At 41.4% G+C, this 17,170-nt stretch overlaps 1 protein-coding gene across 4 annotated transcripts in view; it reads left to right on the top strand.

Annotated features, from left to right (window-relative positions):
- Positions 1-17,170, top strand: part of GRM7 (glutamate metabotropic receptor 7) — a 313,281-nt gene that overhangs the window by 166,064 nt on the left and 130,047 nt on the right. The window lies entirely within an intron of this gene.

Raw genomic sequence — 17,170 nt, 5'->3', positions numbered from 1 at the left:
ACCAGCAGTTGTTTATTAAATGCACGATTTCAGAGCTTATATTAAGCTGTGGTGATATGACAGGGCCTTTATCACTTAAAAGAAAGTAAACCAAAATGGTCTTAACAGATCATGTATATACATAGGAAGAGAAAATATTTTGCAATTTATGTATCATCTCAGAAGCAGTGGATAAGTGTTCTACTGAAGAATTAAAAATTCATTTTTAAATCAGCAGTTTCCATTTAAACTTAGCTTAACTTTTATTTCATTCAGATCAAGCACTATATTTATTTATACATATTGCTTGTGTGCTTCACAAATATATGTACTTGTACATGTGCATGTGTATATAAAAATTATAGGAAACTTTTTTTACATAATCCCTTTGTTTCTCAACATGTCTTTGTGTTCTGAAGTGTTTGTTGTCTGATCTTTCCTCAATTTGTTATCCCTTTTGTCTGTATAGATGCTTAACTGTCCAAATGGCTTCCTCTAGGCAAACAAAACTCGCCAGTTAGAGTCTGTGTTCTCTATAATATCAAAAGTTCTTCACAAGGGGGACACTCAGTAAAGAAAACAAGGTCCTTGGCTGGCACATGGCTTTGTGTCGGGCAGGGTCTCCAAAGAGTCCTTGAACATGCTGCCCACATTAAAATAGGTTCTGGTTCTTCACTCACTGGAAAACCAAATATTTGCATTCATTTTTACTGTGTCTACACTACCACCTCATTAGTTATTCTTCTCAGGTATATAATATGCTTCATCCTTTTACATTTTTTAAACCCTGGAGGCATTTTCACATGTTATTTCTCCATAAATACGTAAAGTTGATAGATAATGAAGTGTTTTGTTTCTGAAAACCAGGATATTTTAATAATCTTTTCATACTGTCTGTATTCATCCCTGAGGGTTTCTGACACAGAAACAAAAAGTCTGCCAACAGTACACAGAAATAAAAACTTTCCAAGTTTGTTTGTTTTGAAATATTTTCCTTCTATATTACACATTAAACACATTGTACATAATAGGAAACACGTGGTTTGCTTTTGGACACAATAAGTGATGATAACAGAGTGGAAGGGTGCAGGTGTAGAAAGTCAGTTAAATAACAGTTACAAATATCAGCATATTTAGTGTATCTGCAAAAAAATATGTCCATTGAGCCCGCAAATATCTTCTTTTCAGTGAATATATTAGACTATTGCCTAAAAGTTGTCTAGTTGCATTTTGCACTTGTAGTCATGTAGATTGCATGATTACTTGTTTGTAATGCTTAAATTACATTTTGCCTATATATATAATTGTGTTCATTCTTCAGGAGCGGCTGCCATACAGCAGATACATATTTTGAGGACTGTGTGTTGCACGTTACTTTCCAGAAAGGGAAAAACACTCAGCCAGAAGTAGGTACTGTACTTGGTCTGAAAGGAGAGGCAGAGCAAAGTGTCCCAGAAGAGCGGTTGCACTGTCAATAGCAAATGTTTCCTGGCTGCTCTGTGACCGCTCAGAAAGGTTCAGGCTGGTTCTTACCTTTTTCAGTCCCGTTCATCCATCCCTAATTGCCATCTGTATCTGCCATCTGCTTAGTCCTGTTAAGAGGAAGAGTAAAGGCATGGTTAAGAGCGCAGAGCAAATTCCCATTCTCCTGAAGCAGTTTTCCAGAACTCAACATTTCCCCTTTCAGACTGATTCCGTTTCTGTTTCATCCACTAAGAGAAACATCCAGTGAAATCTGTTACTTACAGAAATAAGTAATCCTTAGGTATTAGCATTTCTTTGCTTAGTGAGGCTGTTATCCATATGGATGGTCTGCCTTTCTTGCATTTAGACTGCTGTATGTTGTTTTGTTTTTCTTTCTGTTGTTGTGGTAATTCCATTTGGCTATGAATCCAAGAGAACTGGAAAGAGACATTTTAATGTTATTCTTTTATCATCCAGCAATGAACATCTGCTTCCTAAAATTTAGTAATGCATTTTTTGGATGAATACATAAAATAAATGAAATAAGAAGCCTTGATTTTCCCTGTAAATTGATGGAAACAAACTAAATTAGCAGAATGGAACTCAATTTGCCCTGAAGGACCATGTCTTGAGCAGTATCCCAGCCTAGCAGTCTCCTTTTTGTGCGGTGGTGTGCAGCAGTGCTGCCGCCTGCCCCTGCGGCTCACGGGCTCCAGGTCAAGGCAACAGTTAAGCACCAGTTTAATTCCCACTGGATTTGGTGAGAACTTCTTTAGTAGGGATGAATAATTGTTTTACTCCTCAAGAGCATCTTCATTTTTTTCTTTCCTTTTATCACTGTGTTAAATAGTCTTTGTAATACTTTAGAAAAAGATTCCTAACAAACTTCACTGGAAAAAGAGAGCACTGCAGCTCCCATACCTTAACCTGAAATATGTGATACTGCTAGCCTCTTCTCACTGTCGTGGTTTAACCCCAGTCAGCACTAAGCACCACGCAGCTGCTCACTCACGCTCTCCCCTCCCAGGGGGATGGGGGAGAGAATCTGAAGAACAGAAGTAAGAAAACTCGTGGGCTGAGATAAGAACAGTTTAATAATTGAAATATTATAATAATAATAAAAAATTGTAATGAAAAGGAAAATAATGAGAGAGAAGGAGGAACAAAACCCAGGGAAAAACAAAAAAACCAAGTGATGCAACCGCTCACCACCCACCCACTGATGCCCAGCCAGTCCCAGTCGCTGCCTCCCGGCCAACTCCCCCAGTTTCTATACTGAGCATGATGTCGTATGGTATGGAATAGCCCTTGGGCCAGTTTGGGTCACTTGTCCTGGCTGTGCCCCCTCCCAGCTTCCTGAGCACGTGGCAGAGCATGGGAAGCTGAAAAGTCCTTGACTAGTGTAAGCACTACTTAACACACTGATGTTTTAGTTGTTGCTATCAACATTATTCTCATATTAAATCCAAAACACAGCACTGTATTAGCTACTAGGAAGAAAATGAACTCTATCCCAGCTGAAACCAGGACACTGACGCTTCAGGTGAAAAGGTTAGGCTAATAAGCCAGTAAATGTTAAATTGCATTGAAAATTAATGTGCCTGCATATTCAAGTGTATATGGTACACTTTGGATTACCAGATTTTTTTGTCTGTAAAGCTATTGGTCATATAAGTCATAAACTGAAACAGTCATTATATAGAAAAAGGCATTTTTCAAATAACTCCTCCCCCAGCCATGACTCTTCAATTCAAAATACAGATGTGAAACGCAGGTGTGTTGGTGTGTTTACACCCATCTACATATATACCATTTGAAGTTCCTATTTTTGGTAACAGTGGGAATATCCCAGCAGCCTCCAACTCCAGAGGGAGTCTGAAGGGCTCCGTTTCTTGTAGAACCAGGCCCCAGATACGCAGTTATTTGTCTTGATACTTGATGTCACTCTTGGGACAAAATTTTCTTTGCCATAGTCCCATGGGGTGATTTAGGGAGTCATTACATGAACTGAATTCATTCATCTTAAGTCAGTCTTAATATAGCCCGACTGTGTTTGATGTAATTATGCTGAAAGGATAAAGTTGCGTCTTATTTGCATAATTGCAGTAGACAGTGAGCCAGAGGAAGTGCACACTTAAATAGTAATCACTTCATGAAAAGTTGTGTTTGGAACAAGCTCCATAGCCAACTTAACCAAGTATCAACTAAGTTGAAAGGCTTTGCAAGGTTTTCAGGGAAAAAAAGCAGAATGTATTTATTTTTAGAACAACTGTGGCAGAAGAATATTGTGTTCTGGTTATTGTTGCTTTGAGCTCTTCGAAAAAAAGGGTTGTGATGGTGTGTCCTCACGCTTAGAGAAGATCAGCCCAATCCTGACTCATCAGCCCAAAACATCAGCCCAATCCTGAAACTCAGCGTATGCTCAGAGGAACAAGCACAGTGTGTTGCATTGCAGAACTGCAAGTACCTGTGCTTACATGTGTAAGAGTTTGCAGTCATATGCCTTATTTTGAATAGTCTTTTACTCAGAGTATATCCTTGTAACATTTTTGTGAAGAGGTATAACGCAACCACAGAGTGAGTGTTAGTGCTGGAAGATGAGAAAAATTAAACAGTTTAAACAACAGACAAAAGCTGTATTTTCTAATTAAAGTTTGAATGGGATGTATTATTATTATTATTGTATTCATTTTACAGTAATATAGAAATTATTAACATCTGTGGCTCTGCATGCATTTGACATTCATTAAAACAACAACACAACAGAAAAAAATCCACAAAAAGTCTTTTTTCTCCAAAATGCATTGGTGGGGTTTTACCTACTGCTGCTTGGTTCCCCAGAAACCGTTGTTCTTCTTCATTCACCTGAATAGGAAGATAAATGTTGCACATGGGGGAGATTCCCATGTCAGTTTGGTGTTGAAGAACAGAAAGAGTGCCCTGCTAATCATGGGAAGGGTGAAATGCTGCGATGAGGAGCAAGTGTGAGCTACAGGAGGATTTGGGGCAAGCAAAAGCAGGCTATTATGGAGTAATGACGCTATCAGGATCGTGGTAAAAATGGGAGATGTTGAGGCAAGTATAACAAGTCCCCAAAATTTCAAGTGCAGAGGGAAAATGAAAGCACAGTGGAAAATGAAAAGAAAGGTTGAGACTTCAAAAAACCAGTGTTTTGTTCTTGCAGTTCAGCTGAGCTACTTGCCTTCAGACTCGCAAATTACTGTATGTGGTTGTCTTTTCCTTAGGCAGTGATAGACTAAGAGAAGGTTGCTCATTTGTTGCATTTTTCATTTGAAGTCCCAGAAGCTTTGTAGACCATCCAAACCAGCAAGAAACAAAATATGAAAACACTCCCTAGATTCTCATGGGTTGGACCATCATTCCAGCTGCGGACTTCCCCAGGTGATGGCTGGGATGAACTGCAACCCTATTTCTGTGTAGATGGAAATGAACTCCTTCCACACTAATCTTTTTAATCACAAACTGACCTTTAAGTATTCCACTGCCACTTTACCTCTTCATGTTTCAGTAGATTTAATAAACTTCAGAGCATTTCCTCCTCTTGTTATCACTACTATACCCAAATCTAATTATACGTTTTAACTGCCTGGGGTAGCTCTCTTTATTACACCATATAGAAGTATATAAGAGTTAGCTGGATGACCCTCTGATTAAAGATGATAATACTACTGGTCCAGACGTCAATTGAAGTTCTCCCTAGCAGGCAGACTCAGAGTTAGGAGTTCCTAAATTCTTTCCCTGGAGGAAGAGCAGATCTTTCTGCCAGTAGTAAGAAAATATCTGTGGCATGAGGGATGGAAAAGCCTGATCCTTCTGGAGCAGGTTTGTGCAGTACTTGCTGAATTCAATATGGAAAGCTGTTAGACAATGCAAGTCCAGAAGATACTCAAGTCCGAGGAATGGAGTCAGGTGGTCTTGGTCAGGTGGGCAGGTGGTCTTGGGTTTCAGAATTATGGTCTTTCCCATTTTTGTTCTTTTCTTTCCCATTTTTTCTTCTAGTCTGAGCAATATCCACACTTCAGATTTTAAATTTGCTTATATCAGTCTGTAGTATCTCTTCAGATTAAAAATGGCTCATTAAACTCCTTCAGGAGTGTGGCAGGAGAAAGCATGCATAGTAGGTAGAATTCAGGGTGTTGGTTGACCTTCGAAAAGTGGCTACAACTCGCTGCATGGCTGGCCAGCAATACATTTTTATCAAATGCAGTGTCACAGCTGAAATGAGGAAATAAGCAGCTTTGTTCCTGCAAAGATATTCCTATTGTGCAACTCCAAGATTTATCCTTTCGCCATTGGTCCTGTGCAGACCTGGATGAGGTGCTCAGAGCTTGCCTGGGCATCGCAGTCAGGGTGGCATCCCTGGGCATCCTCTCCAACCTCAAACCTCTCACTCATGGCTTAGCACAGGAAGAACTAATACCTGGTAAGCCCTTGTTAATACCTGTTAGTATCCTGTTAAGCCCCACATATGAAGTAGTGAAAACTAGTATTTTCAAGAGACAGTAGTGATTTTGGATGCTTTTTTGTAATCTACCCACTCTGATACATTGAGGTTCGCATGATCTGTAGAAAATATTGAACACTTTCTTTTTAGGAAATGTGGATCATAAAGTCCTAGAGATAGAACTAGAACAGACATAAGTAATTTCTGAAAATCACAGCCATATTTTTAATGAGTCCAAATGCCTCCAGTAGCTCTTACAAAGTTTCAAAAGTAAATATATATAATTTACATTAATTGAAAATGTCTCTCTATTCAGGAATATCTTAGAAATTGTTTTCCTCTTAACCTCCCCTGTAAAGAAGATGAACAACTATCTATTTACCTCTTGCTTTCTGTTGTTCCTATGCCTCTTTTCTGTGAGAAAATTTTCGAATTGGGCTGTTATCCTGTGGTTCATGTTGTTAGCATCCATGCTACTGACTGCACTTTCAGATATCTGGTTCTTCCTCTAACTTTTTTTCTTTTAAAATAGTCTTCCTTATCTTTCTTACTTATATGTGATCTGTTTGCATGGACACCAGCTCACAATGAAATGAAAGCAAGGAGAGGAACAGCTGTAAGAGAAATACAGAGGCTAATATATACATATATATGATGTTAATTATTTTGAAAGTCTGGCAAAATGCTTTGCCAATGATGAAAAAATAATATTCTGAGTTCAGAATTTGAGTTCAGAAAAAACATAGTCTGAGTTCAGAATATGATGCAACTAAACAATGGGATTCAACTAGATTTAAGATTAATGATTCAATTCCAGCAAGCTATGGATGTGGCCGAGGTTTGCAATCTTGTGAAGCTCTCCGCTGTGAGGTGAAAGGATGGCTCAAATTCAGCACAAGGAAGTGCATAGCTATTTAAAAAAAAAATAGAAGCGTTGCAAGTGCTGTAAACCAACATAACTGCCCTTGAATGTTTCAGTTGTTTGTCTTCCAAAGAGATGGTGAATCATGTTTTTAATGTTTTGGTTTTATTTCCAACAAGAGCTGATTTGCTTCTTTTTTGTTTGGGCAGTATTAAACCTGGAAAAAAACAATGAAAGAGTAGTGATTTAAGAAAAAATTAGAATGAAATTGTGTCTCACTATTTAGTGGCTCTCAAATATTTTACCTTCACATCCGCAGTCTAGCAAAGCAAAGGAGCTCAGGGTTCATTTTCCTCTGTGTTAGAGACAGTATTGAATTTTATCCACGTTAGTAAATACGGGCATGCTGTTCTGCATCTAGCTATGGCTGCATTTACCCCAGGATGTTTCTCTGGGAAAGATGTGCTTTGTGCAGCACTTACCCACCTCCTCCCCGAACAGAACAGAAGGCTGTCTTACATCTCATAATAATCTTTGTAAAATAGTCCGGTTTGGATTTTTTTTATTTACAGCCTGGTTTGGAGTCTTTCACAGTGCTCTGTTGTTCTCAAGCTTTTTCTCTGTGTCCCTGGGGCGCAAGCGTGTGCTTTTATTAAGAGAGTAAGTGAGATGGAAAGATCTGGCTCGGGGGGCTTGGTTCATCCCGGGCTGCAGGGCTGCCAGGACCAGGGGATCGCTGCAGCCTCGCTATAGCAGAGCCCATGGACACCAAAAGCCAGAGGGGACACCAATCACAAGGCAAAAGACATAAGAGAAGTAGCATGGACCATCACTCCCAAATTTACTCATTCTTTCCGTTACCTCCCCTGAATTTTCCTCTCATCTCCTTGCCACTGCCCATCTGACCTGTTTTGCTTTTTGCACTGCTGGAAGGGCTCCAGCATCGGTGGACTTGTTCTTCCTTGGCACCTCCAGGTTGGCTGTTTGAGAGCAGTGGGACCAGCTCAGCAATCTTCCCTTCCCTGCACTGCCAGCAGCGGGCTCCAGCGCCTGGGAGGGGGCACACCCCTGGTTTCTGGGGCTTTAAATAGTGGAATTGCAAGCAACAGCAATCTGGAAATACACTTCAAGGCCGTTTTGCGTCAGTAGTTTGACAGAGCGACTCTGGTTTGGACACTTACAAGTAAAGTTTGCACAAAGGACAATCTATAAAAAGGTTTATTTGCATTTTTCCCCCCATGAGTAAATTGTCTTTACCAGCTTTGGAATTAAAATGCTAAGGGTGTTATGTACTCATATTATTAAGTAAGTAAATACAGAAATGTATAATCTGTTAAGATAAGTTTGTTATTTCATCCCATACATTTTGTCACAAAGATGCTTTCAAATGGCACTTCATAGTCCTTATAGAAAAGCTGTTAGCTGGCCAAGTGCAGGTGAAGGAAGAATTTACCTTTTTGTTCTTCTGGATCAATCACACAGTGTTTAAAGTCAATCTACCCACAAACTTGTTGGGAATGTATCTTTACCAATGCTGATGAAGCCATTAATTGAATTTAAATTAATACTGCGGTTACCCGGGAGTCCAAGACACACTCGCAGCAGTGAAAAGTTTATTGCATATTGATTCCAACCTGTTGAAAAGTCACCCTGGGATTTAAGATTAGCTTTGATTCCTCCTGGCTTAGTGCTGAATTTCATTGCCTCTTGTCTGTGTACATATGGACTCGTGCTACAGGAGTGCAGCATGCAAGGACAGACGGATGGACAGACGTGTGCAACAGGCCAGGCGGTGGGCTGGGCTGAGCGCTGCCAAAGTGAGCGTGCTGTCGCTGGGATGCTTAGTGAGCCAGGCATCACGCCTCACTTGTCTTATACGCTCTTTCGTGTGCTGCCCGTTTGAAGCGTCATGATGAAAAGTGTGGTGCAATTAAATGTTGCCTTAAATACCGCTGCATGGTGATGCCCAGTCTCCTGAGACTGATGGGAACGGTAGTGCTGGAGATTCAGGCAAACAGGGTCTGTTCCCAGACTGTAGGCAGAAATTGTACATTCGCCGTGGTGGTGCAGTAGCAATGCAGTGCTTAACATTAGAGGGTTGGAGTGAGGGCTCTGGGGAGAGATTTAGTAAGTTCAAACAGACAGTAGCTTAAGGGTAGCATTATTGTTTAATATGCAGATATAGAGAAGTTAAGAAACACAATTTTTATAAAGTTTCAAATTAATGTTACTTTTGTAGTTTTCTTTTAAATGAAGGCATTGAAGCTTTAGGGGGTTTTTTTCTTCTGTTTAAGATTCCCTGTAAGTCTAAGTCACTGAGAAATACAGTCTCAACTGTAATCTCTGTGCCTCTGCAGACTCAAAGGAAATGCCCCATAGCGCTCCAAACCTGAGCTCCCATGAGGGAATGCTTTCAAAAAAACCACATACTATTGCAAGTCAACATGTAAATCTCTACATCATTTCAGTGTAGTATTTTGCTAAAGTTACACATCTGGCTGTTTTGTGGTGTTCAGTTATTGGAGTTCTTTTGGGGTTTCTTAGACCGTTTGAAGGTGTGATCTCTTTAGAGTATTAGAGAGAATTATCTGCCACTGCTCAGTGCAAGACACAGCTCATAACCACAACAGCATTAGCAAGAAATTTTATCTCAAATGGGGTTTGAACCAGTACCTTTTCAAATGGCATTGCTGCTTCATAGCAAAGAAATTAGGTAGAAAGCTCTAATTGACCATAAAGAACGCTGTAAAATAAAGATTTAGGGAGCTTTCTCTTTGGCCCCTTGAAATGAAATAAACTGCTTGCCCAACTTACGACAGACCTGGCTTGCTCAAAATCAAGGTACTTCTCTGATCGGAGCCAGCTGTTATTCATTCTGTGGGTATATGTGTGTCTCTCTCTATTTCTGTATTTTGTGTATTGCTCCCAGGGCTTATGTTGGCATTTTCTCTTTGATGTTCATATTTAACTGTTATTTCAGGACACTGGAGATTGTGTGGGTGGTTGTTTTGAGAGAGAGAGATGTGTACACGCGCGCGCACATGCACACTAGAATGGTTGATGCTGTAAGAAGAGATAATTCACAGAATAATATTTAGCTATTGATCACTGTTCAGATATATCGTCAGTGGTCTTTGTTTTGGAATACCCTGAATTGCATCTTCTGAAGAACAATTTTCCTCTCAATGATCTAACACTGAAGTTGTCTGAGCTATCTCTTGAACACATTTGGGCAGAATATTTCCATCCAGAAAGGAAGAATTTTATTTTTAGAAAGCCTGCTATCTTTGTGTGCCAGCTCCTGATCTGCATGTGATCTGGTAGGAACCTCCAAGCCTTCCTCTGCAGGTTTGCTCTGCACAGAAGGCGTTAATGGGTATCCGTGATTGGAGAGGCTTCACGGGGGAGCGTTTCTTCCTCCACACAGCAGACAGCCATATGCTGCTTTCCAGCATTTTTGCAAGGCGGCAGAGCCAAGGGCAGCTTAGGCTGGCAACCAGACTTTCTATCCTTGCGAGGGGTGTTCAGCAACACATGGATAGCACACAGCAAGCACACGAAGAAGGCAAAAGACAGTTTCCTATACAACACCCCCAGATTAGGAAATCCTAGTGTTTTCTAATGCTGTTAGTCTTTGCTTCTGTGCAGAGTTTCAAGCCTCATTTGTTGAAAGGAATTAATTTTCTGTTTGTTAGTGAAGTTGGCAGGATTTCCAGGATCTGGGGAGTGATGAAGCTCAGGGGACCTCACGGGACCCTGCATAAATGAGCCCCTCCTGGGCCACTGAAGCTGAGCGGGCTCATGGAGAATCATGACAAAATGGTGTTTTAGTTTGGCATTCTGTTTAGGCATAGAAACAGAAGTCAAGCAAAGATTTTACCACCTTCTCCCACTCCCTTAGAGCAGTACTGGCACCGATACCATGCCAAGCACAGCACTCGCGTTGTGTTTGCCTCCTTGACTCAAGCCAGCCGATGCAGGGAGCTGAGAGAATATTACGGTACCGAGCTGAGAGCATGGGCGGTTTCATTGCTGAAAGAAAGGAGCAGGAGAAGGGAATTAGGGAGGGTGGTGGTGAGGTGTTCCCATAGCCCATCTGAAGCATCACACCCTACCTCTGCCAGCATGGCAGGGTCCAGATCTGGGGCTGCTTCTGTGGGGATGAGGAGGGAGAAGGAAGAGCTCCCCTCTTCTTTTTGCGTGAGAGTTGCATCTCTCCTGATATTTCTTACACTATAATTTAAGAGGTTAACGCATTTTTCTAGTTCACAGGAAGTATATTTGTCAGAGTATTTGTTTTGCCATTTATATTTCATGTATTTTTCACGTTAAAAAGAAATTGCAGGAGCATTCTGAAATAAATTCTTCCTGTTTTAGGTAAAAATAGCCATGAATGGTCCCAAATATCTAGTTTTAGAAATGCCATTCTGCAGGAGGGCTGAGAACCACAGATTGTTCCTAATGGAACAGATAATTTTTCATCTCTGATATACTGCTTTGGCAAAGCAGAAAGAGTTTAATGTAGTGTGTAGCATTTCCAGTCCAGTGCCTGGTGGACTGCCCATGGATGTTGCAAAACAGGCAATGAAGAATGACACTTTTTTGAGCAGAAGGACTAATGGTCTCCCTTAATGTTTGTTCACATTTGTGACAACTTTGGGCTCAAGAAGGAGCTCTGAGTAAGGAGTTTGGGATTAGGTCCATGGATACTAGGTGACCATTTATTTTCCTTTACAATTATTGTGGTGTTTTAATTGGGGAAGGTTCAGACACTGAAATAGGGGGCAGTGAAACACAGAATACAAATACAATCTGCTTGTGCAGATTGGTGGTGGAATAAATAAAGGTGATGGAAGAAATAAAAGGTCTAGTCATCAGTCTTTTCTACAAGGGTTATTTTTTGCAAAAAAAAATAAAATAACCAATATATTAGAAATTAAAATGAAAGAAACAAGATGCCCCTGCCATCTGCTAAGTAACTACCAGTGTAGCCCATTGGAGGAGCATCTGTGCAGGGAGAGGCAGCAGTCAAGCTGGAAAGCACCTCCTGCTCTTCCCAGCGCTGGGGAGCACCTCCCGTAGCATCCCGCCGTCAGCAGCCGCCCTGCCTGCACCTTCACGTGGGGTTCGGTCGGTCATGAAGCAAGGCAGGTTCCTGTGTGGTGGCAAAGAGGAGCCGAGCTGCACTGCACCCGTACTGCCAGCTGAACCTCGCGGCATCCAGGAGGCTTGCTTTGTTGTTTGCTGGGTCTCATTTCAGTAGATCTGTGCTGTTCATGCCCTTCCCCACCCAGCTGCCTGGAGGATGAGGGCAGGTATGTATGTTCAGCACGCATCGCTTCTGTTCCTCTAAGAAACTGCACATGTTTTATCAGAAATGTCTATTAAATCTCATGTGTAATTCATTCATGTATATTAAATCCTCTACCAAGATAACTTTGAGTCTAATATATTTACAGTAACACATTATTTCCACTCTGCTTTGTTTAAATTCATATATCTCAACATTTCTCTATCTTACCAGCTTTTCCTAATAATATTTCTCTAATATTATTTATTTCTATTATTTCTCTTCCTCCTTGGGGTCAGTTTTTCTCTGTCTTTTAAAGATATTGAAAGCAAAAGTTCCTAAATTCTCACAAGGAATTTATTTTTCTTTTGGTATTTCTGACTCTGTTGCTACAACCTAAAAAGATTCTTTCTCTAGGCCAGTTAAAATTAGTGTCTGAAATCCTCTATGACTTACTCTTTCCTTTTATTAGCAAGCCATAAAAGAAATACTACTTTGCAATCTCTCAAGCAAAGCAAAAATAACAATGTTTGAGGCTTTCATTAGAGTAAAATGCAAGTATGACATCCCTGTTTGCAAATAGTAGATTAATATGCTTCCATTATACATTAAAAATATATTCACTCTAAGTATTATGTGTTTATTAGCATCTGTGTTTTCGTGCATGAGTAGCTATTGATTACCATTCTAGTTCTCGCCGTGGGGACCTGGAGAAAGATCCTGAGAAAGATCTCTGCAGGCTCCAGCTTCTCCGCTGCTGGGGCTCCATGCACACCAACACACGTGAATTGTGTGTTTCTGAAACAGGCTGAGCTCCACTGGGTAAGACAGGTTCAGACACAGAAATAAATATGCTCATTCTAGGAAGTGGACAGAGATTTGAAAGGGTTTTCTTATTTGTGTAGTTGGTTTTTTTTCCTTTTAGTTTGTGTTGTTAATGCTTGAATGATTATAGGCTTTTGAAAGTAATAGTTTAGGAAATAATACACATAATAATACATATAATTTCCTTAAAGATGATACGATGAATGCTAAAGTGCCCGCTTCCCTCATGCTGGGTTTGCAGATCTGCGTCGGGAATGTGTTTTCATTTTGTTGACTGACTCCGTGACAACACTGATGGCCAAAGGAAATGGAAAATAATTTAGAAAAAAATCCTCAATGTAATCACATATGCTAGCTCTTTAGTAAAGTGAAGCAGGAGTCAATAGATCAATGATCTTGATCTCCTGGTAAGGGTAGATAAACACAAACCTTTTGTCTCATAGTTAAAATATAACGGTAGGATGGTGAAGAACTATGTGTTTGCAAGTAAAGATATCCCTCTGTGCAGTTTAAGGTAATGCGCCTTGAAAGTGTAGTTCAGTCTTTGTTTCAGTTACATGGCATAGTCCATCTGGAAATTAATTCAGTTATTCATGTGTATTCATGTGGTTGCTGTAATGCAACCAGCGTGCTCCAGTTCGCCTCAGACTGCTACTCCACTTTTGAGTCTGGAGCTGGAAGGGGATGAAGGATCTGGTCCTGGGAAACACTTGCTTACTATGCGATGGTATTAGATGGAGAGCTTGTGGTTTAGGCTGTCACCGTCCCTCTGACCACTCTCAAACCACTATTAAAACTAGGGGAAGGATAGAAAAAGATTTAGAAAGAGAAAGCACAAGCTCAGTGTCGGAGACTTCAGTGATCACTAATCCCCTTCAAGAAGCTTTCAGCTGATTTCTGTTCGCCCTCTGTTTCTGCTGCTCCCTACCACTCTTCTGTTTGATGCTGCCTCCAGAAAGGAGCAGCTCTATCGACTCCTTTGGCAGTGCTGATGAATTACCGTCTGCTGCGCTGAAAGCTGTACAGTGCATTTTGGAGCGTCTCTCCCCAGCAGCACAGCGTTGCACTGCTGCCCTCGGAGAGGAAGGCTAGCCAGGGACGCTGAACACTGCGCCTGCCGGGAGATGGGGCAAGTTAATTGACGTTCTCTCTGCTAGAAAAATTCCATTTTCTGTTGGGTGATGGGGGCTTGGGGGAGCGGGGGCTGTTGGCACAGCCCAAGCCCAGGTGCTGTGCATCCGCTCCTGCTGCTGGCTGAGCCACCCCTGTGCCGCTGTTCTCCTGCAGCAGCAACTGCTTTTTGAAGAGTCAAAAGCCATTATTCTCTATTTACAATTCATGCATATGCACAGGTAAGTGGGCCAAGAGCTCCCATCTACACCTGGCATCAAGCTGGAGTCAACCAAAGCTTTTTACACCTGTAGTCTTTCCTCACTCTTAACTAAGTCAGTACACAATTAATAATGGGATTAATCATGCAAGCTATTTAACAAAGGAGGGCCAGGGAAACTAAAGTTTTCTACTATTCCAGTATCTAAAGATGCAGAAAAAAAAGAGAAAAAAACCCCCACCCCCACCACCCCCCATACTGCTCTCTCAGCTCTGCTGGTGGTTCAGCAATAGCTCGTTGTGCATAGTCCTGATGTATCTCGCCTTCCAAAACGTCATTGTATTAGAATTTGTAAGAATGAAGTATGAAGCAAGTGAGTGGCCTCAAATTGATTATTACTGCTGAAAAGAGAATGGTGTAATTGCTTGTAAATAATGATTAAGCTTAATTAGAGTCAGTGTTTTGCTATTACACTGATAATAGCCACCTGTAGTGCCTAAGCTTCAATATATTCTCCATGAATAGGTATGGAACCAGCATCTCTGCTTCTCTATGTTGAGTAGAATAGATGAGGTTCTTGGTTTTCTGCCAGTACAGTATGTACACGAGCACCTGTGATGCAGAAGCTCCCATTTCTGAAGTGAAACTAAACTTTTCTTTCTTTCTTTCTATAATTTCTTTCCTGGGGTGCTTGTAGTGGTCAACCTATTCAAAGTAGCCTTCAGTTACCCTTGTAATGAGGAAATACTTTTGATCTATGTTTTCAAGTTTAGTCTGTGTTTCTCAGTTTAATTACCACTTCACATAGCATAAATTTCTAGAGAAAAATATTTTAGGATCTAATGGAAGGAGTTGCTAATGGCATCTGGAAGTTATTGACATCCCTTCTGTTCTTCCACGTAGGTGTGCTGAGGCTGGCACATAGGCTTTGTTGCTAAAGATATTTGTGAGAATTTGAAATACTTGAAATCTTTGAAAGAGACTGTTTGTTCTCTGGCTTCATCCCTTGGTTTGTAATGTTTATGGTTCTGTGGTGGTTACAGCTTGCTGATGAGTAGAGGAGTCAAGGACAACAGGAAAATGATTGCAGTATTGTGGAAAGAAAGATGTTGAAGATCTTTGTGTGTTAGTATCAGTAGCAAGGCACAGCTGAGGCATTGGGTTAAAGGGAAACAAAATCTGTGGGGTGGCTGCTTCTGAGCAGGGGGTTTGAGTGACTGCTGGCTCCTTCCCACACAGGGGTGGTAACGGGCACTTGTGAATGTACATTGTTTGTGGCTGGAAATGGTTTCTGAGACTTTCCAGGTGCTATAAGGAATTACTTAAGTCAGAAACTAGGTACTGAAATAGTCTCTTTGCAAAGTTTCTTGGGAGTTTTTTTGGGTTGTTTTTTTGGTTTGTTTGTTTTGGGGTTTTTTCTGGAGATCTAGTGGATTTATTGGACAAAAGCTAGGAAGAAATGAAGCCAGGTTAGCATCTGGGAGCGCATCTCTGCGCCTGGCTGATAGCATGGATTTTCTGCCTAGTGAGATGGTATCCAGCTTGCAGGGGCTACGGACCGCTCTGCCGTGCCGCGGGGTATGTGAACCAGAGCGCTTCAGGGACCAACTCTGTCTTACAGTAATTTTCAGTAACATAATGCTACTTATTTATGTTATTTATGTTTCTCATACTCTGTTGAAGTTTGTGTTAAGCAGTTCACTTACATGGGGCCAATACGAAGTTTAATACAATACTGCAGCAACTTTAATTTGTGGAGTTAAATTGGTGTGCTTTATTTAAAAAAAAAAATCTAAATCACACCTGAACTCTTTCTTTAATGTCTCCTTAGAATTTAAATTATGTTTTTAGCTTTGGCAATTATTTAAAATGCTGATGTGTCAATCCCCAAAGAGAGAATACTTGTCTCGAGTATTGCCACTTGAAATTTTGGGAAGCCACACAGATGTTCATCTCCTCATTATGGAAATAATGTATTTGGTTAATGTGTTGGTATGAAGAGAGGGGAATACAAATTATCTTGCAACTTGAGAGCCATTTAAAAGTTTCCTTATATTTAGACTGCCTTATTCATTTCTACTAAGGCATCTCTGACAAGAGAGGTCCCGTGAATCTGCCAGATTTGGAAGTGCCTCTGCCAGTTGCCAGCTCTGGCTGAGGCCCTGCTGCCCCGTTTCCAGCAGCTCTGCCCTGGCTGATGCTCGGCGCTGGGGCAGTGAGATGCCTGGGATTCGGTCTCACCGCAGCAGCCGGGGAGATACCCTTGGATATTGATCTTCTCAGAAGATCTGTGTGCTGCTCCCTGGGGACGAGGCTCGAGTGTCTCTGCCGAGCGCTGTGACTGCAGCCTGCTGGCTTCTTGGGTGCACATCAGAAACGCAGAAAAAAGAGGAGAGGGTCCGAGCCAGGAACTGGCCAGGGGCACTGGCCTGGTGGTCCTTAAGGCTGGCCAGGATCCCCAAGGGGATGCTGGACTGGGGGTTGGGCAGCTCTGCAAAATGGCGAGGAAAAAACCCAGAGGTGATGAGAGGATGAGGAATGGGTGCCTAGAGGATATTCTGCTCCTGACATATTTAAATCAAATTGGAAAGCTTTTTTGCTTTCCCTAAAAGATGCAGGGTTTTCCAATGGCAAGTACTTGGGAGGACGCAGGTGTTCCTGTGCAGGACTCCATGGCCTCGAGGCCAGCCCGAGTGATTGTACCATATCCCCCAGCCTCAGAAATCACCCCTGTTATCTTTATCTCTGTCCTTTCACATACAAGTCTGAGCACTTGTTCTGGATAGTACCTTGTGCTCAGTTGGAGTGGAAGTTGAAACTTTGTGTTAGCAGCCTCAGCTGAGAAGGCTGTAGAGAGGGGGGAGAGAACGTTAATTATATCGCTGTCTCGCATCCTAGCACACTCTGGCTGGATGGCATTATTAAAGCCACCTTATAATCAAGAAGTCAGTTGTC

The sequence above is a fragment of the Ciconia boyciana genome, chromosome 11, assembly GCF_034638445.1.
Source record: "Ciconia boyciana chromosome 11, ASM3463844v1, whole genome shotgun sequence".
Classification (NCBI taxonomy): Eukaryota; Metazoa; Chordata; class Aves; order Ciconiiformes; family Ciconiidae; genus Ciconia; species Ciconia boyciana.
This window is presented reverse-complemented; position numbering and strand designations above follow the sequence as displayed.